General features: G+C 53.3%; 2 long non-coding RNA genes across 2 annotated transcripts; both read left to right on the top strand.

Moving 5' to 3' along the window:
* Positions 1-1,961: 1,961 nt before the first annotated feature.
* LOC148108071 (uncharacterized) lies at positions 1,962-7,515 on the top strand. The gene is made up of 4 exons (XR_015720967.1): positions 1,962-2,286; positions 6,147-6,258; positions 6,400-6,462; positions 6,793-7,515. It is a non-coding gene; the product is annotated as an uncharacterized LOC148108071 (long non-coding RNA).
* A 4,603-nt stretch (positions 7,516-12,118) lies between these two features.
* LOC148108072 (uncharacterized) lies at positions 12,119-19,107 on the top strand. The gene is made up of 4 exons (XR_015721198.1): positions 12,119-12,391; positions 14,851-15,109; positions 16,048-16,239; positions 16,392-19,107. It is a non-coding gene; the product is annotated as an uncharacterized LOC148108072 (long non-coding RNA).
* The last annotated feature ends 298 nt before the right edge of the window (positions 19,108-19,405 follow it).

The raw sequence follows: 19,405 nt of genomic DNA on the forward strand, positions 1-19,405 counted from the left end.
CGTTTCTCCCCAACTGGTCTCCACCTCTGTCTACCTACACCAGTGAGAATGCGAGGAAGAACTCTCTGGAATCCACCCCAGACCTACTTGTTGAGAGAAAACTCTGAGCAAACACCCCCGGGGCCACTGTCCCACCAGGCCTCCAAGGGGCTTCCTGCCTCTCGGGGTCCTCAGAGCCTGGGTCCAGTCTGGGTTCGGACACCCCCCCTCAGACCACGACACCACATCTGCTGTCTCCACGCTGCCTATTTCCTCCCCTTGCACGTTGATTTCCTGCCAAACCATTTCCCTCCTGGCTTCAAACTTTTGTCGGGAAAGAAATGAAATCAGTACTTGGAGAACTGGAAGGGGAAAAACAGCTGCTTTTAACAAAATGGGGTGGGGGAGGGGAAGCAGAGCTGCTGGATCTTAGTGGAAGAGCAGGTCTGGTGGGGGCACACAGCTCATAGCACGAGGGGTAAACTCAAATGCTCAGGGGGCCCGGCAGGCACCATGACGGAGGCTTCACCTGGCGTCTTGGGCTGCGTTCTTCAGACACAGACACATCCTGTGTCCACATTAGTCAGCCCCATGTATTTTCCTCCACTTCAGAGTGGTGGGTACAAAAAATATTTCTCTTTCCTCTTAGCTCTCCGATAAGAAAAATAACAGCGCCTATGTTTGGAACACAATAGAGAGCGATGAGGACTGCAGCATCAAGGCCACCAGGTAAAACTGCTCAGGCTGGGCAGACTCTGTGACATCCACCAGTGGTGGCCATGTGGTGATGTGGGCCTCTGAGAACACATCTGACCTAGAGAGCTGGATTTCTGTGTGAAAAGTAGCCTGAGGTTGACATGTTGGCAACTAATTCAGAAGACGTAAGGCACTGGAGAGTCAGCACCGTGTGGGCTAAGCAGAATGAGTCTGTGGGTGGAGCTGGGCCCGCGGGTCGGAGCCGGAGACCTCTGGTTACGGGTGGGCACTGACGTGTGGACTGTAGGCCACGGCAGCTGGCGTGGGTGATGTCGGCACTCCACCCAGCCCTCACACCCCTCTCGACAAGTTCACGCCCCTGACCCTTCCCAGCTCTGAAGTGCTTTTGCTTCCCCGAGTGCACACCTGGCGGTTGGAGTCTTCTTGCCAGACAGTGAGCCAGAGGTATCTAGAACGTTCCGTTCTCCTCCCATGCCCACCAGCCGAGGTGAAGGAGTAATGGCAGCAGGAGTATGGGAGTCCAGCCCTCTTGTCCTGGATCAAGAGGACCCTGAGCAGGGCCACCTGGGTGGCTTAGTCAGTTAAGTCTCTGACTCTTGATACCAGCTCAGGGCATGATCTCAGGGTCATGGGTTCGAGCCCCCAGTTTTGTGGGGCTCTGCGCTCAGTGGGGAGTTTGCTTCTCTCCTTCTTCCTCTGCCCCCCACAAATAAATCAATAAATATTAAAAAAAAAAAAGGTAACCCTGAGCATCCCAGAACACCCCAAAGGATCAGACCGAAGCCACTCTCTGCAGGGCCTTGCCTGAGACTGTCCTGGCTCGGCCTCCTTCCTACCCCGACCTGCTTCCTTCATTCCCTTCCCAGTTTCTTAATAAATCACAGGCACCATGAGCCCTTGTCCCAGGATCTAATTCTGGACGACACCCCCCACCCCTTCCTTAGAGACAGCCAACGCCAATGGGCACTCCTCTTGCGGGACAGAAAGAATGCCTTTGCCAGCGGCTGATAACAACAGTTCGAGAGCCTCAGAGGTCAAGTCTGTAGGAAGATACTGTCTCGTCTGAGAATTAACTTAGGATGTTGGGGCCCCTCCTACAGCCTCTCTGCTCTCCCACCCCACCCCACTCCACCCCTTCCTTTGCTTATCACCCTTCCTCTAGGCTTGTGGATAATCCCAAACGTCCCCCGCCCCCACCACAGCGCAACTGCACAGATAGTGTGTGTCCCACCCTGCCCGAGGCCCAGAGTGGGACTTGACCAGTACCAGCCAGTTTGGGTAAATCCTCATCCCCTTGCCTAGTGACCGGTACCAGTAATGGAGGCCGCCAGTCACGTAGCAGAAGGAGTTGCTGTGGAAAGTCACAGAGGGTGGTGCAGAGGTGATCCAGTGACCTTGAAGCTAGAAATTCTGGAACGCAGATCCAACCTAGACAACGTGCAGGCCTGGAACATGAAGGAAGCTGCCGAGAATAAAGGCGAGCTACAGAAGAATGCAGAGGAGCAAAGTGAAGGGAAAGGAAGCCAGAACCCAGATGTGACGTCTGTGCTTGCACCCGAAAGCCTCCTGGAACTTTCCAGGACAGGGAAGGTAACCAGTTGAGGGTGTTTTATCAAGCCAGTTACTGCCGTGGGCACCTGGGCAGGGATAGAGATGACCCGCAGGAGAGGGTCACATGCCTCAGAGTTAGCCCGACGGGGGGAAAGGGAGCTGGGGTAGTTACCCATCAGCTCCTCTCAGCCACCATCTTGGTTCACTGGGTCTCCAACTAGAATCAGGGGGAGTTTTCGTTTAAACTGTGATGCCTGGGCCCCGCCTCCAGAGATCCTGAGTTAAGGAACCTGGGCTACGGCCTGAGCACTGGGACAGGTAAGATCTCCCCAAGGGATGCTTGTGCCTGGTATAGATTGAGAAGCCCTGGTCTAGCTGATTTCTCAGATCCCTGTGAGCCTACAAGTTTGGGGCCTCCCTGAACAAGTTCAGCTGAGGCTGGAAACCCTGAGAAGGTCACCAGTGCAGCTGGAGATAAATCACTTGTTGGCTGGGGTTGCAGCTGCTGGCGGCTTGAGAAATGAGGGTTTTGGCCTTAACTCCACTGTTCGTGCTCCCGTGACCATAACGAAGCCCGACCGGCAGACTTTCTTTTTAGAAAGAAAAAAAAATGTCAAGCATATTTTCCGAGGTTTAATTTCCTTCCAATGTCCTGAAGAAACCTTCCTAAAAGCTTATACCGCCTCAACTCCAGTCTCTGGTAATAACATCAAAGACTTTGAAACTGAGACCCAGTGTGACTTTGCTAAAGTAAATAAAACACGAGGGAGGAGGGAAATAAAAAGAGCATGGGTCTAGGGGAAGCCAAACCTCCTCCAAGAGGGTGAAAGAGGGAGAAGCTTGTTGGGGGCGGGGGAAGGGGGCAGAATTCTGAGCTTAAAATTCAGGAGAAGAAGGGAAATACATGAGGGCTGCCCGGTTTAGCAAGTAAAACCCCAGGCTGACTACTTCAGCTTGAATTTCAGATGAACGATGAATAATTTTTTTACCGTCTAGTGTGTCCCATGCAATATTAGGGGCATATTTGTATTAAATATTGCATGCGGGAGGGCATCCTTACACCAAAAATAGTATCCATTGCCTATCTGAAATTCAGATGGAAGTGGGCATCCTGGATTCTATTTGGTAACCCCAAAACACACAGATAGACTGGTTAGAACACCGTTACCTAGATGTCTGTGTTAAACTGCGTATCTCTGTGCTTAACTGGATGTCTCTGGTCTCACGAGCGTGTCCGGCCCCAGCAGGCGCCTCTGGCCTTCTATGCGTAGCAGTGGACCAAGTTCCACCTCTTTGTAGGTGCAGTGAGAGATGTGGAAAATAGGGGAAAGCGGTGGAAAGAAAGGAGGGTGTCCATGGGGTGGAGTGTGAGGCTCCCAGCATCCCTCTGCCATCCCCCACCCCCACCCCGGGTCGCCCCCCCACCACCTCGCGCAGCTCAGGCCTGAGAAGAGCTCCAGTCCCTGTGCAGGGAGAGAATTTGCCTGCCTTCCGTAAGCCAAGGGGAACTGCAGCGTCCCAGCCCCGCAGCGACGGGAAAGGGGACCTAGGCTTAACCAGGCAACCCCCTTTTCCCACCCCCCGGGGCCACCCTTCTCCCTCTGCCTGCCCCCCCGCCCGCCCTACATCCCCCCAGGGCTGCCTCCATCCGTCTTCCTATCTCTCCACGCCCCCCCGTCTCCCCCCCCCAAGATCGGGAAGCGGGAGGCCGTGGCGTGGTCAGCCGGGGTGGGGTGCGGCGGCTCCCCTCCCCCAGGGGCCCCAGCTGCTGGGGACCGCGTGGAGGGAGCCGAGCGCGCAGCTGGAAGCTAGCGCGGCTCCGCCTGCCCCGCGCCAGCCAGGGTCGGAGTCCGAGGCCCGCGGAGGGCGCGACGTTACAGCCACGTCAAGGTGTGGAGAGCCCCGCGGGGCTGCCAGGAACGGGGCGCGCTCCGGAGCGGCCGGCGTCGCGGGGAGGTGACTTGGTAGCGATCGAAGCGCCGCATCCTCGCGCCGACTTTCAGCTCCCAGGAGTTGACCCAAAGAAAATAATCCAGACCCAGAAAGAGAGATGTGTCCGGATATATTCACAGCGGCGTAAGGAAATGGTTCCAAAAAATCTTGGTACATCAGCACAATGGAATTTTTTTTTTCCTTCTGGCGTTCATTAAGTGCTCACTTGGTGACGAGCACCCAGACAGCTACCGGGTACGCAGAGGTGGGTGGGAGTGGGTCTCTTCCCCCCACCCCTCCCCTCCTGGGGTTCCCAGGCAAAATGCTGGCACTGACAAGCACAGACTCCAGAACCAGGCGACAGTGGGTTTGAACACTGATCGGCCTCCTCATCTGTGATGCCTCATAGGGAAAGAGAGGGTTCAGGGAGGTACTGCCTGAGTTAAGCTCTCGACAGTGACCAGCCGGCGTTGTTGCTATTGCTATTACCATAGGAATGTGGTAGGTGCTCTAACAGAAGGATGCACAAACCGTAATAGGGTCACGGAAGAAGTTGTGCTGAGTGCTAAAATGAAAGGACACCTAAGCTATTAGGAGTACACAGAAGAGGATGTGCCAAGTGCCACAAGAGAAGACTGTGCAAGTTCTGAGAGCACAAAGAATGTTGTGTTTAATTCCGCCTGGGGATGTTAGCAGAAAACCGAGGTGCAAGCTTAGCTGGGTCTTGAAGGATGTGCAGAAGCTTGCCGGATGGACCGGAGATGAGAAGGCGTTCCAGGTAGAAGCAAACACAGGGGCCAAGAGGGGAGAAGAGAAGGGGCAGGGCGAATTCCCAGAATGCCTTCTAGGTGTCTTGTGGAGAATCAGAGTACTGTCCAAGAGTGCTGCTCTTAACTTCTGCACACCTGTCCTCAGTCCCCAGCCGGCCCACCTGCTGTGACCATCTAGACCTTGACTCTGCATGCCCAAGACCCCACCAGGGGCACCCTCCCTCCATGGTGAGACCCACATGCTTTTGGTGGCCTCTTGAACCCACTCAAGATGCTTTGAGGCCAATATCAAAAGGGAAGTCTCCAGGTCTTTATCCTTTTTTTCCTACAGTGATTCTCAACCTCTTATAAGTTTGCCCACCCGCTTTCCAGCAACCTTGGAGTTCTTTGTATCCAAAGATGCTGGGATTGACTCAAATTCAAGTGAAAAAAATCCCAAGTTCTTGAAAGCAAGGACTGTGGTGATACTATTAATCATACTAGTTAACACACATGATAGCTTCCTCTTCCTCAAGCCCTTTGCATACACTATCTCTACAAATTGCTATTCAAGGCCCCAGGCTTTAGATAATGCCACTGAGTGGAAGTGATTTGCTTAGGGCCACCCAGCTAGTAATGGTGAATCTGAGACTCAAACCCAGGGCTGTCTTACTCCAAAGCTCCTTCTCATACCACTGGGCTATGCTAGTTAAGAAGGTAAACATGGGGCGCTTGGGTGGCTCAGTCAGTTGAGCGTCCAACTCTTGATTTCTGCTCAGGTCATGATTTCAGGGTCGTGAGATGGAGCCCGCAGGTTGAGCTCTGTGCTCAGTGGGGAGTCTGCTTTAGGATTCTTTCTCCCTCTCTCTCTCTGCCCCTCCCCCCACTCATGCACTCTCTCCCTCTTGCTTGCTCGCTCTCTGTATAAAATAAATCTTAAAAAAAAAAAGGATAAACAAGCCTAGTGAGGGTTTTGATCAAGAGTACAGAGAAGGCAGGGCTCCTCACATCTTCCTCTGGGGAAGAGGTTAGCTGGGGAGGCTGTCACGAGCCATAAGGGGCCACGGCCACAGACCCGAGTGCCACATTTGAGCATCTTCTATGTGCCAGACACTGCCCTGCATGTCATGTCTGCATCAGTTAGGATTCCACACAAAACCAAAAACCACACGAGGTCTTCCGACCAAGGGGATTTAATACAGGGAATCTGTTTTGCAGCTTTGACTTGCCGAAGAGCCAAACCGGGTGGCAAGGTGACCCGGAGGTTCGTAACAGCAGGACGTCATTGCTGCCATCCCCGGGACCAGGACAGGAAGGCACACAGGAGAAGGTAGGGTTACCAGAGCTGATGGGTCAAGGCCACCCAGCAGGAACCAGACCCACAGTGGAGATGAAGCGGCTGCCGGGGACACCACTAGATTTGTAACCCTGACAACTGCCATTCAAGGTAGTTATTTTTATCCCATTTCAGAGATGAGGAAACAGAACTGCAGAGGTTAAGAAACGGAACCCAGCGAGATGAAGCGCCTTTGAGGTCAGTGCAGCCCTGGTTCAAACCCAGGTCAGTGTGTCTGTCTTCACAGCTGAGGTCAAACCAGTCACCTCAGGGACTTTGCACACCATGAAGAATTCAGCACCAAAAGGAGGCAGTTGAGGAGCTTCCAAAGCCTTGACCACTGGGGGGTCGGGGATCAAGGGCCCTGGAGTGACAGCGGTGCTCACGTTGGCTTCCCGTCCCGCCAAGTCCCAGTTGTAGCCGGACGGTAAAGTCAGATGAAGCCACAGCTGGACTCTGGCGTGGGGACTAAAGGCGATTTCCATTTTCTTCTTTGTGTTCTTCTGTGTTTTCCAAATTTTCCCCAAGGAACATCGTCATCAATGAGGAGGACAGAAAATCTTCAGGTAACACCAAGCCAGTAGCAGGCTCCAGATGAAGCCTTTCACAGGAAGAGAATTGGGGTGAAGGGCAGACTGGCCTGCCTCCATCCTGCAGCCTCCTGCCCTGGGAGGGGACAGAACCGGGAGCCGAGGACCTGCCGTGGGCTGCTCCTCACAGACACACACACCACATGTGCATATATGACACACATGAATGTACACACACACACACACACACACACACACACGATCTTATAGGCACAACACATGTGCGTGCGGTACACGTGTTTGCTCACGCATGCACACATGAAACACACATACACACACGTGCACACGCAGGTACGTGTACATGTCCCAAACTAGACTCTCATATATCACACACATACAGGTGCACGCATCACACCCATGTACACACATGCAGACACACCACACGCACACACGTAACCATCACACACATCACACACACACAGGCTCATTCTGTTTTGCTTTAAAATGGGACTTAGCGGGGCGCCTGGGTGGCTCAGTCGTTAAGCATCTGCCTTCAGCTCAGGGCGTGATCGGATCAAGCCCTGCATCGGGCTCCCTGCTCTGCTGGGAGCCTGCTTCTTCCTCTCCCACTCCCCCTGCTTGTGTTCCCTCTCTCGCTTGCTGGGTCTCTCTCTGTCAAATAAATAAATAAAATATTTTTAAAAAATAAAATAAAATAATAAAACGGGACTTGGCACCATTTTCCCAGCACAACCATCTCACGAGGCTTTCTTTGGACTCCTCGGAGCAGCGCCTGGTGACACCTCCTAGAACTTGCAGCACAGTGGAGATCTCAGGGATGGGCTCCAGAGAGCACTCCTCTCTATGACCTTGGCTGGAGGCGCTGCCCATGCCCTTGAGCATGGAGCAGCCCGTCAGCAGATGGCCTCTCACACCCACAAGGGCTGCCTAGGACCCACTCAAAGGAGTGGCTGAAGTTGGCAGAGTCCACACTTGCCTGGCGGTGGGGGGGGTGGGAGAGCCTATGCGGCCAGATCCGCCTGGACCCACACAGAGGCCCCTCGAGTCAGAATGCTTGGGTCAAGCCCCTGCTTCTCTCTGGGCCTCAGTTTCCTCATCTGTAGTGGAAAGGGCCTCTGAGCTCTAACGCCCCAACACAGCATGTTCCTTGGGCTAGTAGTTCAAGGGCTTGTAGTTGAGGCTGTAGTCGGAGCCTCCTGACTTACAGGCTGTGGGAGAGGGATTTAATTCAGAGGATGAAGCACACCCAAAGTCCTCAGCTTTATTTATTCCCCGGGCTCCCACAGTCCCTGCCACTATAAATACGTACTAGCTCACTCCACCAGAAAGCGCAGGTGGCCTGGGGGCAGGCCGGTGGGGGGAGGGGGAATCCCCCAAACGGTGCATTTACTCCGGTGCCCCGCAGGTGAACCACCACCAAGTCGTTAGCCAACATCTGCCCACATGTTTCCTGGATGAAATCTTGAGCAGCAAAGGGCCCGGGAAGGGAGGGGACAGCTGTGAGGTAAGGGCCTCCAGGGTGGTCTAGAACAGGAAGAGGGTGGCAGGCTCTGCACCTGCAGGTGTGGGGGCAGGGTCACGTGGGTGAGTCATGGGTCCGAAGCTCTGGAGCACCAAGGCAAGGGACCTGCTCCGGGAAGGCTAAGATAACCCCTCTGGAGCAAGGTAACCTTCCAAGGGGGATGCCGCAGCAGAGATTGAATTTAGGAGTTCCGGTTCTTTAGACAAAGACCTGTTCGTCACATCACAGGGTGAGTGAGGACAGGAGATCAGCTTAAAGGAACTGAACTTCGCATCCCCTCGAAGAGGGGAACGAAGCCCCTGTAGTCCAAGGAGTTCAGAGTGGGCTCTTGCAGATAGCCACGCTGGCTCTCCGGCACAATATTCCTCCCCACGGCGTGAGGACTTGGTGAGGCCAAGAGGACACGTCCAGCGGGATGATCCCACGTACCGCCTTCTACTCCGGGAGCATCCACAGGCCCAGGGGCTGGAATGTCTGTAAGATGTTTACTGTGGTAACTGCAGCAGTCACGGTCTCATTAGGAAAACAGAGCCCAGGCCAAGGGGTTTAAAAGTGAATTAATATAAGAAAGAGTTACAAAAGTGACAGAAGAGCAGAAAACCTAAACAGGGAAGGGTAAAATAACCCAGAGATTAGAAACAGCAAGAAACTGCTACTTCCTGAGGTTTGGAGGGACAGAGGTAGGGAGGGGATTATCAGGGGCTGGAACGGGCACCAGCAGGAGCTGGAACCATGCCCAGTAGGAGCTAGGAATGCAGAGGAAATACAGCCATTAGTGGAGACACCACCCGAAGCCGACAGGACAGAAGAGAGCCTTTCCAAGGCTTCTCCCTTCCTCCCAACACTGATCTCTCACCAGGGCCTTCCATTGGCTGGATCCACAGGAAGCCAGAGTGCAGTGGAGCCTGGGAAATGTAGTCCACAGGGTCAGGCGCCTGCAACACAGAGCAGAGCAGGAAAGGATGAGGGATGGATAGGACGGCCTGTAGGAAAACGACAGGCTCCACTGCCTTCATTTTATGATAGGATGAAAAGGCCTCTTACACCTACCCAAGGGCAGAAGATCGCCTCAGCTGACATCTTTGAGTCTCTTCTGATCCATACAGCAGCAATGGAGGCAGTGAGCAGGGAGGGAGCAGGCTCTGTCACCCAGGTCCCCATCAGGAGGGAGAGTGGGAGAATGACCTTAGGTGGGCACCACAGGTCACCTGGACTGGTGTGGCCTGGAGAGTTGGGATGTCTGTGCTCCCAACACTTGACGTTCCCTGCACAGCATTCCGTGAGGGGCCCTGCCACCAGAGCTGAGGCTCTGACTCCTTATTAGCAGGAGTGGCTGGCCAGCTTTACCGGGAAGTAAGTAACAGTAGTAGCAGGCGCTGTTGGTGAAGCATCTGTTAGTCTAGGCACTAAGCTTCATGCTTTAAGTGCAGTATTTCATTTCATCCCTTTAACAACCCTCTAAGATAAGTACCCAGAAAAAAATCATAGAAAAAAAGATGTGTCCCAGGTAGCCACAAATAACCGAACAAAGTCAAAGTCCTGAAACTGAAAAACGAGAACATCCTAGGAGGTCTGAGTATGCAGTGTGGCTGCTTGAAGACAAATGAGACCTTCAGGTCAACGTAGTCTTTTATTAAATAGATAGAAAAACAATGAAATTCTGGGGCATCTGGGTGACTCATTCGGTTAAGCGTCTGCCTTCAGCTCAGGTCATGATCTCAAGGTCTTGGGATCAAGCCCCACATTGGGCTCTCTGCTCCGCAGGGAACCTCCTTCTCCCTCTTCCTCTACCCGTGGCTCCCCCTGCTTGTGCTCTCTCTCTCTGTCAAATAAATAAATGAATAAAATCTTTTTAAAAAGGGAAAAAAGAAAAACAACTCCTGGGTACGCTCTACGTAGTAAAGCACGCATCATTACTACATGTTTTCGTTGAGTAGTTATTTGATTTTGAAAGTGATTCAACATTGGAAAAATTTCACATGACATCATATAAAATATCGAGGAAGAAATGGAAGATCAGAGAGGTGGAGTAACCTACCCAGGGTCACACAGCTTGTCAATGAGAGACCTCGTATCACCCAATGGAGTAACTGCTAATAACCCTCTACATACTACTGACGTTTCCCCACCTGCCCAGTCAGGTTCAAAGCTCCTGATCCCCGAGCTGAGGTGGCTGGGGAAGGGGGATGACATTGGACATGTATGTTCTGGCAGCATCCTGAGCCAAATACAAACTGGGAGAGAGTGTGGTCATCGATGCATCCATGTGAGCCCGGTGAGTACGCTGAGTGCTAACAGAACGGGGCCAGTACGTTCCCCCAGTGGGAGAGCAAACAGTCAACTGTCGGAAGTCTCTCCGGCTCTCCCTGGCTTTTCCCTTGAAGCCAATGAAAAGAGCACATCATAAAGGAACTATGGAGCTCTTCAGTCTCCCTGGTCACACGCAGGCCCAGAAGGGCTGGGTGACTTGCACAAGGTCACACAGCTGGCGCGAGGAAAACCACACAGCACCACCACAGACACCTGCAAATCTGTTTCGGGGCCTGCTTCCTCTCTCTTCCAGAAAGCCTCTTTGCTACTACCGAGTTTCGACGGCTTAAACCTAGAGGGCGGAATGGGTGAGATCTGGTTTTTCATACGCTCCTTCATAGGTTCGAAGCCAGATTTTACTCTTGAACTGAAAGTTTTAAGTTTAAAAAATAAATTAAGTTTTAAAACCTAGCTTTCTCCCTCCTCCCCACCCCAAATATATTAGAACCTTCTTTTCCCAGACCCTCAAAATATATTTAATCTCTATGGTGAGAATATGTTTATATTCTATAGCCAGAAAAGACGAATTTGTGAGTTTCCTCAGTCCTGGTGAGACAGTTCCCAGGAAAGGAGGTTAAGTCTTCACTGCTCAAGAGAAAAAGGACAGCCCCCAGCCCTGGGGCTGCATGGGATAAGCCAAGTCAGAGGGGAGAAGGGCTCACTCATCTCAGCTCGGGTCTGCAGCCTCGGACACCAGCCTTCTCGTCCAGCTCTCGCATCAGGGAGCTGTGGGTCTCCATCCCCCAGGCTCCTCTAGGCTGTGTTTGAAGGGAGGATTAATACTCTGCCACAATTCATGTGCCGTGAGGGTCAGGGGTGCTGACCACTGGAGTTCTGGCTCATGGCTGGTGAGTTGCAGGGTCAGAAGGCTAATTCTACCTCAGTCAGAGACGGACAATCCAGCAGAGAGCTAAGCTACGTCTGAACGCAAACATGGTGTTCCATCGGTTAGCTTTTGCTGGGTAACAAAGCCCCTCAAAGCTTAGTGGTTTAGAACAACCACTTGGTATCCGGCTTCTAAGTCCGCAGGTCAGCCATCTAGGCTGCACTCGGCTGAGTGACTGTTCTGGTCCCAGCTGGGCTCGCCCCAGCACCTTTAGCCAGCTGCTGGGTTTGCTGAGCCTTGCTGCCCGAGGACGGCTCAGCGAGACGCCCTGTCTCTGCAGCCTGGGCTCTCTGCTTGCTGGCCGGTGGGTTCCCAAGACAAGAGCAGGGGTACTCAAGGCCTCTTGAGGTGCAGGCTTAGAATGGTCAAAGTCATTTCACGTCATATTTCAATGGCTAAGTCATTAGTCACAAGGCTAGGCCTGACTTAAGGATTGGGAAACGGCCCTCCTCCCCCCCCCCCCCCCCCCCCCGCTCTTGATGGGAGAACCTGCAAGGTCACATTGCAAAAGGGCCAGAATATAGGGAGGAAAGGAGGGCGGTTACTGTATTCACAAATGATCTTCCCCAGATGCCCATTCTAAATTCTAGGAACAAAGTGGGCGCTCAGGAAGAAACTAGATCTATTTTGAATAGAATAGTCCATCCAAGCAAGGATTCTGTGGCCCGAGCCTGGTGACTACGCGCAAGCCTGAGGCCTCAGCAGTGGGCTGCCCCGCCAGCTGTGGTGAGCTGGAGCCCCTGAATCCTGGTGCATGACGACGGACCGCTAAATTGTGAGAAGTGTTGTGAGCCTGTTGTGAAACCATCATAGCTTGACACTGGCCGTGGTGGGAGTACTCCGACAGCCTGGGAATGGGTAAGCACCACAGCGCAGAGGGCTTTTTCTCCCAGAGAGCTGGTGTGCCGGTCCACCACTGCCCTTAAGCCAAAACAAACACATTCGCTTCCAGTCTCATGAGTAAGGCAGGTGGGTGCACCGCGAAGGAGCATAACACACTAGTCAGCACGTGATGAGGCAGCCCAGGAAGGCGAACTGAGAGGTTTGCAGGGGAAGGGTCTCAGAGTCCCTGGGAAGGTGGACATTAGGTACGGCATCCTGGAGGAGGTGGCCTTTCAGCTGGGCCCTGAGGCGTGAATAAAAGGTGCCATGGCCAGAGAGCAGGGCTGAGGCCACAAGTGTACTGTTTAGGGTCCGTATGGGTTCCAGTGACAGAAAACCCCAAATGGTAGTGACTCAAGCAAGTCAGAAGTCTGATTTTCTCCCCACAGCAGTCTTGGGAAGGAGGGGGCCCAGGGGCAGGCTGTGCTTCCTACTCTGCCCTTCAGTCCAGAGACTAGTTCTAGAATCTCAGAGAGCAGGGGCAGGACCTTCCCCCTATCTCTCCCCTTCTTGGAAGTTGGGGGTCATTTAACGGCCCTGGATTTCACATCCAGCCTCAGCCCTTGCTGGGTGACCTCGGATAAGTTGCTTAATCTTTCTGACTCCTGGTTTCCAACTTGGTAAAATGGAGAGAAAGCAATGCGTGGGGACTCAGGGGGTGGCCCTGTGCAGAACTTAGCACGGTGGCTGACCCAGGGCAGGCACTCAGGGGAGAGAAGGTATGAGTAAGAAAGAGATGCAGAGACAGGGGCGCCTGGGTGGCGCAGCGGTTAAGCGTCTGCCTTCACGCCCAGGGCGTGGTCCCGGCGTTGTGGGATCGGGCCCCACATCAGGCTCCTCCGCTATGAGCCTGCTTCTTCCTCTCCCACTCCCCCTGCTTGTGTTCCCTCTCTCGCTGGCTGTCTCTATCTCTGTCAAATAAATAAATAAAATCTTTAAAAAAAAAAAAAAAAGAGATGCAGAGACAGAGGGATAGAGAGACTGGTTCTTTCCAGGTGTCAGCCAAGCCCCCGCACCCCCCCAGCTTCTCTTTGTCTTGTCCGAGAAGCGAGGCAGCCCTATTTTCCAGGCGTGGGTGGGTGGGATGACTGCAGTGGGGAGAAGGCCCTAGGGTCCTGACCTCATGGAATTTGGCTCTACGTGGGCAGCTTTGCTGAACCTTGACCACTTCCATCTGGCCATTTCAAGCAAAGGGTCCATGGGGGACGCTTGGCCCCAGCCTCCTGCCTGTCCACGTTCACCTGCAGCCTGTGACCCCCATGAGAAGACTAGACCAGCCGCACCTGTCTGCAAAGGCTTCTCTGGGAAACAGTGCCACGTCCTCCACGGTCAAGGGGTAAGGCAGTCTGGTTGCAGCAAGTCCCCAGTACTACCACGGAGGGGGTGAGTGCAGGAGGTCTGCAAGTCAGTGATCCAAGCAAATATTTGGCAGATCGATGCTCAAGGTTGACCTTGACAGTTCATCCCCTGGGTCATCAGGAAGTGGCTTCCCGATGCTCTCCCCCACACTTCCCCTCACTGCAGACTTCGCCTTCCACAGCAGGCATTTCTGGCTGGGGTCAGCTATTCACCCATCCTCCCAGCCCCTAGGCTAGAGCCCCTTGCTTTGCCCACCTAACCCTGCTGGTCCCAGGACAAATTATCTCCCTCGGAGTGAGCAGCCAGAGGAGGCAAGCATCGGGCACTGCGCCCTGTCCCTCCTAGTGAAACGCCAGCTTGCTTACTCTCCCCTAAACCGCCCAACCACACAGCCCTGGCCCCCCTCCATCTGGCGAGGACGTCCCTCTCCCAGGCCCTAGAGGGAAAGAGACTTGGAGGGAGCTGGACCCATATCCCACTGCAGCTGGAGAGGGAGTCCTGTGCTTTCTCAGAAAGCTGCTGAGCGTTGCCTGGAGCCAAGAGCCAAGAGCGCAACACTGCCTCTCAGAGTGCTTTGTTCCACTTACTGGAGGGCTAAAAATACACTGGCACGGCCAAAGGCAGCCCTCGAGAGCCCAGGGGAGCCGGCAGTGGGGACTCGGTATCCTGGCACCTGGCACAATTAGAAGGAGAAACACAGTCCCTCCTTCAACACAGAATCCACCGGCCCCCTGGGCCCTGGCACCCGCTTTGTCTCCAAGACTCTCCCTTATGTTTCTTCTTCTTGAACATGTGGGCTTCCCTGCACCCCTGCTCCACCCCCACTTTCTCCTCTTTCCCCAGCCTGGACCTTCATCCCTGGTGGGAGCCTGGGGCTGCCTACCTGACTGTGCTTTTATACATGTCAAAACAGCAGCTCTCCTGCAAAATGCCCAGGAAGCTTCAAATTCCTCCAGCAAAGCCACAATTAGCGGCAAGGCTTAAAATGAAAATCTCCTTAGCAGGCACTAACCCAGGGGCTTAAACTCAAGAACTATGTATTGACACCAGGCTTTAATCCGTCTTAATCTTTCCAGGACCTCAAGCCTCTTTGAGAATCTGGTAGAAGCTATGGACCCAGAAAAATTGCTCAGAAGCAGCATTCTCCCAGCAGTTTTCAGGGATTTATGGATAGCGTGAGCCCAATCCAGGACCACTACCCCCAGCACACATCTCCAAGCGAGGAGCCCTTCGTTGACTGGAAGCCAGGCACTGAGCTGGACCCTGAGCTGGAAAGATAAGAGAGGGTGCTGACTTGCAGACACACAGCAGCCAACCCCATGTGCATCGAGAGAGGTAAGAGCTGGGGGCCTTGGGCTTGGAGAGTGGGGAGGAGGGCCAGGGGGTAACAAGAGTGTGGAGGAGAATGGGGTACAGTGGAATGGAGTTTTGAAGGACAAACAAGATTACCAGAGAGAAAATGTAGGGTGAGAGATTCGTGTACAGAATTCATGTTCTTAGCAGGGCAGGCAAAGGAAAACGTGTTTGAAAGCCGGGTCGGCCTGAGGGCGGGTACAGGCGAAGCAGGGTGAGTGTATGGGTTTTCTGTGGCCACGTAACAAGCTACCACACACTCGGAGGCTGAAAACAGCACACATTAATGATTTTACAGTGTCCGTGGGTCAGGAGTGAGGACAGCTCGGCCAGGGTCTTTGCTCACTTGCTGCAAAACATGTCAGCTGGGGCTGTGATCCCATCTGAAGCTTAATGAGGGGAAAAATGTGCTTTCCAGTTCATGCAGGCGGTGGGCAGAATTCATTTCCTGGCAAGTCCAGGACCGAGAGCCCCAGCTTCCTCTTGGCCGGAGGCTGGAGGCAGCCCCCAGCTCCTTGAGGCCACCTACAGTTTCCGGAGGCTGCCCCAGCTCCTCACCTCGCGGCCCTCTCCATAGGCAGCTCACAGCCCAGTTATTGGCTTTTTCAAGGCCAGCAGGAGAATTTCTCTCAATAAAGTCAGCTAGGATAGACTCTTCTCTAACCTAACCTAATTGAGGGAGTGGCAGCCCTTCACCCTTGCCATAGCCTATCCTATTGGCTAGCAGCAAGTCACAGGTTCTAAGGCACTTAAGGGGAGATGATTATACAGGGGGTAACAAAAAAGACTGGAGATCATGGGGCCTTCTTAGAATTCGGCCTCCCACATTAAGACTTAGCTGGAAAGAGGGTAAGAGCCCAATGGCAAAGGTCCTTGTAGACTGGAGTTAGCAGTAAGAACTTTATTCCCTGAAACCCAAGAAGCCCCTGGCAGGGGTGAAGAAGGAAGGATAACAGCAGAGGCGAAGAGACCATTGTCCTTTTGGAAGGTGATTGCCCTGCTTCAGGGGCAGAGAATGAGGAGCTGTGGCCATGGCATGGAGAAGAAAGACCCGATACCCATCTGGCTGACCCTCATTTCCTTGTGGTTTCACCTCGCTTGTCACCTGATTGGTAAGGCTGTCCCTGTCTACCTAACGTAAGATAACCCCCTTCCCTTCCCTCCCAACCCCTGGCCCAGCCTTACTGCCTTGCAGCCCTTCCCACCATTTGTCCTACTTTGTGTTTGCCTACTGGCCTGTTTATTGTCTTTCTCTCCCTTGTAGATGCAAGAGTGTCTTTGGCTTACTGCTGTATCCGCAGACACTAGAACAGTGCCCGGGGTATAGTATGTGCTCGTAAATATCTGCTAGCTGAAAGAGTGAATGAACAAACAAATGAATGTGCTCAAGAGATATTCTGGTAATAGACTTGCCAACCTTCCTACAATGCAAATGTGGTAGCAGAAGAAGGATGCGTCAATGGTGTTCTGAGGTTTCTGCTGCAACAGACTGGGTGGTGGCCCTCAGTGACGTGGGAATGGGTAGCTCAACACGGGTAGGAGACACTGAATTTAACTTCGGGCTAGTAGATCCCAGCTGGTCGTCGCTCAGCCATGTAGGGATATCTGGTGGGAAGTTGGAAATGTAAGATTCAGAGTTCGTGAGGTAAGGAGGAGACAAGAGAATGGGATCTCGTCATTGGCGCTAATAAGAGGTAGATGAACTAATAGGGAGAGAGAGAGGGAACCAAGGATGCAGAGGGAGAAGGAGCCAGGCTGAGAGGTAGGAGAAGATGTGGGGGTGCTCCAGGAAGAGTTCCAAGAAGGAAGGCAGGTCATGTTCAATGCTACAGCAAAGCTGAACAAACAAGACGAGAACTGACAGGCTTTGGTGATGACCACGTGAGAGCATCTCAGAGGGGCGGAGTTTCCCGGTCAACGAGAGCCTGAAGAGGATTGATCAGTCCTTCGAGAAGGAACATGGGGGTAATTCTGAGAGCACATTTGAGGGTGAGGAAGGGAGGAGGAGGAAAGAAGGGGATGGACACAGAGTGGACGGAGGAAGTTCTAAGATGGACAAAAGTTGCCTTAAAGCTCAGACTCAGTGAACTCACGCTGAATGTTCCCTTCCCCGCTTCGCCCCAACCCTCCCATCAGTGGGACAGCGGACAGGCCCAAGATGAGCTGAGGAAGGAAGCGACTTGGGAAGAGAACACATCTGGGACCTTTGAACCTGCCCCCGACCTTGGGCTTGTCCTAGGTGTTGAGAGAAGCTTCAAAGGGAAGACTCAGTGGGAACGAAGGCAGCTCTAAGGGCCTCTGGGTGGGACGTGGAACATCCCGCCCTCACCTTTTCTTCAGGAGTGGAACTCAACGCAGCCCTGTGGCAGACGGCATTTTCCCAAAACAGCCACAGCAGTACCTCCCACCATATACGCTCAGCTACAATGTGGCTTTGAGCTCTCTCATCAAGAGGTGGGGTCTGTGTCCCATCACCCTGAACCTGGTGGGCCTTTGTGACCTCCTTCACCAGTAGAGTCTGGCAGAAACGAGTTCGGGTGGCCTCGTCCTCATGGTGGGAGCTCACCACTGGACAGGCCATGTAGCCTCTGTGGGTTCCTCTCTCGGGACATGTGTCTTTAAAGCCCCGAGCCACGGTGTCATACATCCAGTTATCCTAAAGCCACTGCAGAAAGCGACCCCCCAGTCCAGCCTCAGCTGAGCTGCCAGGCTGCACATTTCACTGAGACTCTTGGCCATGGTCTGCCTTGTTCTCTGGGAAGATTCGGAAGGCCCTGCCCCATCACGCCTGCTGTGCATTCCCTGAGAAGGCCGGCTTTGTCCCCCCATATCCACCCTGCCCAAGCCCAGGAGTCAGCAATAAGCAAGCAGGCCCCGGGAGGAGTGTCTTGGTGCTGGTGGACACAGGACACCTGCCCAGCTCCCAGATCCCCACCCACTCCACTCCAGGAAACATGGAAAATCCAGAGACCATCCCAGGCCCAGCTGCACTCCAGGAAGAAACTGGGCAGGCGGCCCAGAATTACACAAAATGGACTTTGGGCTGATTGCCCAAGCTGGACTAACGCCCCCACCTTCTTAGAAAGGGCACTCTTTCTGGAACCAAGGCCATAGCTCATCACGAAAGCCAGATGTTGGCAGAGCAGGACTGATGGGGTGGGAGGGGTCCCTTGGGTAGAGGAGACACATCCCTGATGCCTCCCCCAGCCTGCCAGTCAGGGGAGGGGAAGGAGACCTTCACATGCACAGAACACAGATAATCTGAATTGTTGCAGGCAGCCCAGCTGCTTCTGAGAATGGACTCTGAGGCACTGGGCCTCATCCCCCTCATCCCAGCCATAAGCAATGAGATAGTTTGGAAGCATAATGAGACGGTCGGTGCTCCTTACAGCAAAGGCGGTAAGAACGAACCAGGAAAAAATGACTTCATATCCTGGATTTGTGTCAGGGTACATGTAACCTATATCCCTGGGGCATTTCAGATAGGATTTGACTGCTTACTTAAATTGCTTTGTTCTCAGTTACCCACTTTTTCAACAAATAATAATTGAGCATCTACTATGTTCCAAGCACCATAAGAAAAAGACACAGCTTCATAAATAAATAGGTGTGTGGTTATGCAAAGGACACCTCTAGGACAGTGGTTCTCAACGAGGGCCCTTGGGGACATTTGTCAGTGTCTGTGGCCATTCTTGACATCTAATGGGCAGAGGCCAGGGATGTTGCAGGATATCCTGCAGTGCCCAGGACAGCCCCACACAACAAAGCATCATTTGACCTCAAATCTCATTAGTGCTGAGATGGAGAAACCAGATCTAGAAGGACACATGAAAAAACAAGTGACCAGTGGAGGAGGGGAACAGGGAGACCAGGAGGCATGGATGAACACTTTGCACTGTGTGTCCTTTTTTTTTTTTAAGATTTTATTTTTTTATTTGACAGAGAGAGACAGCGAGAGAGGGAACACAAGCAAGGGGAGTGTGAGAGGGAGAAGCAGGCTTCCCCCCAAGCAGGGAGCCCAATGCGGGGCTCGATCCCAGGACCCTGGGATCATGACCTGAGCTGAAGGCAGACACTTAACGGCTGAGCAACCTGGGCATCCCCTGTGTGCCCTTTTGAACCATTTTGTACTGAACTTCTCACCAAGGGCAGGTATTATTATTATTATTTTTTTTTTTAAGAATAACCGTGGGGCGCCTGGGTGGCTCAGTCTGTTGTCTGCCTTCAACTCAGGTCACGATCCCAGGGTCCTGGGATTGAGTCCTGCATCGGGCTCCC

Source organism: Ursus americanus, chromosome 22, assembly GCF_024610735.1.
Source record: "Ursus americanus isolate L20-20 chromosome 22, mUrsAme1.1.p, whole genome shotgun sequence".
Taxonomy (NCBI): Eukaryota; Metazoa; Chordata; class Mammalia; order Carnivora; family Ursidae; genus Ursus; species Ursus americanus.